At 47.1% G+C, this 5,726-nt stretch overlaps 1 long non-coding RNA gene across 1 annotated transcript; it reads right to left on the bottom strand.

Moving 5' to 3' along the window:
- Positions 1–327: 327 nt before the first annotated feature.
- On the bottom strand, positions 328–4,521 carry LOC135811786 (uncharacterized). The gene is made up of 2 exons (XR_010552691.1): positions 3,892–4,521; positions 328–988 (listed from the first exon to the last, which is right to left on the bottom strand). It is a non-coding gene; the product is annotated as an uncharacterized LOC135811786 (long non-coding RNA).
- Positions 4,522–5,726: the final 1,205 nt, after the last annotated feature.

Below are 5,726 nucleotides of genomic sequence, written 5' to 3'. Positions count from 1 at the left end.
GAGCCTCCCTGGCCGGCGTGGCGCGAAAGCAGGGGCTACTTTTGTCTTCCCGAAAAGCTAATTGCCGCAGTTGAGTTTACGTTTGGACCTGATTAATAGTATTACCAGATCATTTTGCGTGGTCCTTTCGCACACGCGTTCTGCTTTATCGAAGCCCAGTATTGTTGCGGAAATGGAGCCTTCACCGGGACGGACTGGTACGCGATGCTGGACATGACATGATGCGTTGTGAATGCCAGTCGTTCCGTTTACATGGCCGCAATCCATACATTATGGTCATTCGAGAATTACAAAACCCACATCCAGAATTGTGTAAACGTATAAATATGTAATCGAAAGCGCCCCAATATTTTCTCACGACAAATTCTCAAGTCGAAGGTCAGAACAAACGTTAAAAAAAAACACAAAGTATTCATACACAGCAGGCACTCAATCTGAAGGCAGAACTGTTTCGTCCTTTGTGGACTGATCAGCGCATTGCAGTAGGCACATGTACCCGTAGTCCAGTACTTCAGTACATGTATGTACATGTATGTACAGTGTTGTACAGTGTTGTTGGTTTGACAGCATGAAACAAGGTGGAGGACACCGTGTTCGGTACCCAGTGACCTTTCCACAACCATCCACGGTTGACTCTACCAACCGTGGATGGTCACTGTACCAGTAGCTACACTTCGTCCAGCACTTTCTGCAGATCGCTTAGCAAACCCTCGTGGCCAACTGGCAAGATCGCCGCGAGTGAGTCTCGCAGGTCACGGAATGCTGCTGTGCCTCCGCAGCTTATCATCTGCAGCAGCTCCTCATTATGGCAGACTGGGCCCTTGCTGTTTTCCGTGTTAATCAGCTTCAATTTCTGGTTCTGCGTGATGCGGCATTTGGAGGCGAGTTCCAGTCGTAGACCAACAGGCTCGGCAGCAGAAAGGATTTTGTGGAAGTTTTTTTTCTGATAGAGCGGATGTCGCCAACAGCGCTTCTCCTGTCTGTCCATCTGACCATAGTCGTGTGCAGAGAGCAGACATCACATGACCAGAGAGAAAAACACGAGTCAGAATGTCATCAGTATGTTAAATGCATGTTTGGTATGTGGACGAAGAAATAGAGCAGAATTCTAGGAAGAGTTTGCCATAAAGTTCGTATGGTTCTGCCAATTTCACTGCTTTTCGAGTAGAATCTGCCAATTTGCCAAGCATTATCTGGCAAGGGCTAGTGCCATGCAGCTGAGTATCGCGTCGTTACGGCCAAGGACAATTCCGAATTTCATCTAATGATCATTGCGCACAGAGTCGAGACAGTGTCTGTGAGTACTATCCTGGTGCCAATTTTTGTACTTCATCTAGTACAATGTAATACATTACTTGCTCAATGAAATCGGATCTCGAGTGACTCAAGTGCTGTGCAGCCCTATAGGGCTTGAAAGTGCTACGTCACAGCATAGCAACAATTTCAAAAATTCAAAAACTGGATCCACTTGGATCCAGTGGATCCAAGCATATTTCAAGCGGTCCGACTCACAGCAAGGTGATGTAGCCAGTGAAACTGACTGATTTGGCTACTGGGGGCGGGGTTACAACTGGTGGCGAAGTAAAAGTCAAACATTCATACGACATGAGTGGGTTGCTATGCACCCACATACTGAGGCAATAGCAAAGTCACACCTTAGTGGATCCAAAATAGAAATCTGATGTCAACTTACTACTCCCTGGCCGCTTTTGACGTCATCACTTTCAAGCCCTATACTATAGCGCGTTTCAAAAGTATAGACCTCTAGACTTTTTCGAATAATTCAAATTTGGTTTGCGCTTTTTGGGTTTCTTAGACTTCGGTATATTGCTCAGGCAGCTTCCGCAATTTTTCTCATATCAATTTCTAAGCAATAGGATAACAAACGCCCAATTTCGGAAATTTTATGTACAAAGCGTTCACAGATTTTATGTGGTATAGATGCTGGCCTAACGGTTTTTTGAAACCAAAGGTCTGGACTTTTGAAACGCGCTATCTTAGCCTGTCAAACCCTATTTATAGGGTTTTCAGCCGCGCGTTCTATCTTGTGCTCTCTTGAGAGCCCACTTGGCTGCTATGGCAACTAGACGCCTGTGCCCACATACGTAGAATGTACGAAGGGTTCTCTTGCTGAAGACCGTGAACATTTTGTTGCTATTTTCTTCGAGTACGGTTAGTTTTAGTGCAGCGCTGTCGTGAAGAATTCTAGGCCCTACATCTAGGGTTTGTGTTTTTCACGATGGAGGAAGAGCAACTTGAGTTAGTGGAGACGAACTCGGGCGATGAGAATGTTCCTGGCGACCTGGTGTCGACTCAGGATGATGATGTCGATGTTCCAGCAGCGTCGGATCCTCCTGAAGAAGAAGGCGAAGCATCAAAAGCGGCTGTCGCAGCTGCCGCTCCCGCCATTGCCGTTTCTGCATCAGCTGATCCACACGTGGGTCGGAAGCAGGAAATGCGGCGACACTCGCGCACTGCGTAGGAGCGCTCCTGCTAACATCAATGCAGTGAAAATATTTAAAAAAAACAAACAAGTGAAACTGTGTGTATTGTGTGCCCAGTTGTGAGGACTGATCAAACCCTTTCTTTAGGGGTCCTAACCCTATACATAGCTTCTTTATGTGTAGCGTTATGTCAAACCCTATATATAGGGTTTCCTGGTGACAGGCTGCCCAGGCGCGTACGCAGGGTCACCTCTAGGGGGGTTTCCAACCGAATTGCAAGCATTGACTCGTTTTTAAACCCTGTCTAAAGAGCCCTACAATATATATACAATATACCCGGAATGAGTGATATGTCGCTTTGTTTTGCTTTGATTGGTGCTTTTCCCCAAAGTCTTGCAGTCGTATTTATTCAGCTTTTATTTCTTGTGTACTTGCATACTGGTATTAGTTTAGTCCCACAATCTGCGATAAAATGATCAGCTGTAGCACCTACTCCACTTTTATATGTATCTATGTCATTCGGATCTTCCCAAGTTGTACATTGTACTGTTGAGATATCGAATTCAAATAAATCAGTACCATACCATACCATAGGAAATTTTCAAAATGATGCACTTTTTCGTGTTCTTTGGATCATAAACTTCAGTTCTAATCACTCAATCTTCATTATCCTAGGCTTCCTGGAAGTGGAAAGGTAGACCTACCAGGGAGAGAATGAGGTCGACCATGATTGCCAGGACTCAGTACAGACATGTACATATCCAGCTCTATAATGCTATAGCGGTAGAGTGCAGCGACGGTGCGAAAAAATGCCCCAACTGGGCGAAAGGCCGAAAAACGCGTCCTGCTCCAGCGATTTCGCTTTTCTTGATCGCAGAGTTTCGTTTTTTGCTGTGTACTCTTGAAAATATCACAAGTGAAGCTCCTCGGGATCCTGCAAATAATTGAGCAAGTCAGCGGGACGAAAAGTCTCAAATTCTTGATACTCGAGTCCCACTGCGCGCTTTTGAAAGGTCGTGGCTCAACTTACGAACGATTTATCTCAAGAGACATTGCTCGCAGCGCGTCGCAAATAATAATTGTTGCAACCAACAGCTGAGAGTTTTCTTTTCGACCTGGATATCTGGATCGTTAGATTTGAGTGAGATTGACTGAGTTACGATCTGTTGAAGTTTCGCATTCTTGCCAGATCGATCGTGCGCCCTACCAAAATATGCCCAAAAACGTTGCTCGTTTGGAACATTTGGGGGGTTTCCGGGCAACGGGAAACCCCCCCTGCGTACGCGCCTGAGGCTAAGATAGAGATGTGTCCACTAGTACCGGCATGCGAAATGGCGTTTGCTGCAAACTAACTACTTCACTCAGGCGATTGGATTTCATGGAATAGCACTGTATGTCTATACCGTGTCGTGTGCACGTAACAGAATGACTTCTCAAGGCTTCTTACCCCTCTGATTTCTGAATCTGTCTGATAGAGCTGGTTGGCGTGCGTTGTGTGGCGGAAGATCCTCCGGTGCTGTGCTGTTCCGTCCGCCTGGCTAGGCTGCTGTGCTCCCGACGCCGTGCCCTTCAAGCTGGATATCGATAATTATCCGATATGAATGAAGCCGGCTAGGTATGCTGCCAAGTACTAGTAACTGCCAGCACTCGAGTGCGTAGTAGATCTACTGCTAGTAGAGTAGATCGGTGGGACTAGACTGAGCACACAGTAGGGATGGCTATGGGATATGCCTTCTATTCCCAACCTCAACAACACGAACTACATTTTACGTTCCGCCAGGCCGCCGTGAAAACCATGCAACACAACCTGAGGTGCTAGTGCCAGTTCATGTAGTGGCTCGACTGTCTTTGCCATGGCATGCTGGTACGGCTGACGCTGTCTGGCAATGATTATGTGGTCTTGAAGTAACTAGTTGAAGGTCTATTTTGTCGTGTTGACTACTTGCGGCACTGCATGCGCTGGAAAGCGCAAATCCAGACGGTTTTCCTGGTGAGCCATGGCATGGATACGGTCGCTGCTCAGTGAAGTCTGAAATCTGTGAAGATCACGATCCGTCACCTGGTCACGACGGATGCATGCTCCAACACACTACATGCACTATGATCATGCTGATTGCAGTGCTGAAAGATCGCAATAAAATATCCGGCCAACCTCGCCGTGCGCGTGGACAGTCGAGCCAAGCGTCCGCAAACCCCAAACCTGGGGAAAATCCCTTCACGAGCTCGCGCTGAGCCCTGTCCGTCCCTCATCATGTCATGACATGATGAGGTGTAGAGTGTAGTGTAGACCATGGACCATGGTAGACAGTTTACAGTTTTATTGCACGTGCAGGCGGTCAGTATGCATGCACCATCATCGCCAGCATGCATGCACTGATGCATGCAATCTGTTCAGTGCAAAGTACAGCCAAGCGGTTGCGAGAGCTGTACTGTGGTAATGTAGGGTACAACACAGGACGACAGCCTACCTCAGCAGTAGATCGATGATCTACCACCTGGCACAAATAATTCTGCGCCATTCGTTGGCAGATAAAACTACTATTACTAACTCAGTACTGAGTGAGCTAAGCATGCTGTGTCCGTAGTTGTCCAGAGACGTGGAGACAGTCAGAGTTGGGTCCGACACGATCTTGTCAGTGAAAGGGCGCTGACAAGGGACAGCACCTGAGTTGACTCGAGTATGTACAGCACGTGCTCAAGGCTCAGAAGCGCGGAAAACTGAACCGTAGACCTAGGCCAGGGTTGACCATCATCTGTATGGTTGACGGCAGCTGACGACACGAGCCCAGAGGACCAGACTGGCAACACTCCGGTCCGAAGCGCTCGCAAACATTTTACCATGCACATGAAGAACAAAATTATGTCATTTACACAACAGCGGGCCGTGCTAACAGACTGAGACCTAGTAATATTAGCGCTTGTACTGTGTTGCTTGTGAATAGGGCTTGAAAGTGCTACGTCACAGCATAGCAACAATTTCAAAAATTCAAAAATTGGATCCACTTGGATCCAGTTTTTGTATGGATCCAAGCACATTTCAAGCCGTCTTACTCACAGCAAGGTGATGTAACCAGTGAAACTTACTGATTTGGCTACTGGGGGCGGGGTTACAACTGGTGGCGAAGTAAAAGTCACCCCTGCATACGACATGAGTGGGTTGCTATGTACCCACATACTGAGGCAATAGCAAAGTCACACCTCAGTGGATCCAAAATAGAAATCTGATGTCAATTTACTACTCCCTGACCGTTTTTGACGTCATCACTTTCAAGCCCTATAGGC

The sequence above is a fragment of the Sycon ciliatum genome, chromosome 3 (genome assembly GCF_964019385.1).
Source record: "Sycon ciliatum chromosome 3, ocSycCili1.1, whole genome shotgun sequence".
NCBI lineage: Eukaryota > Metazoa > Porifera > Calcarea > Leucosolenida > Sycettidae > Sycon > Sycon ciliatum.
This window is presented reverse-complemented; position numbering and strand designations above follow the sequence as displayed.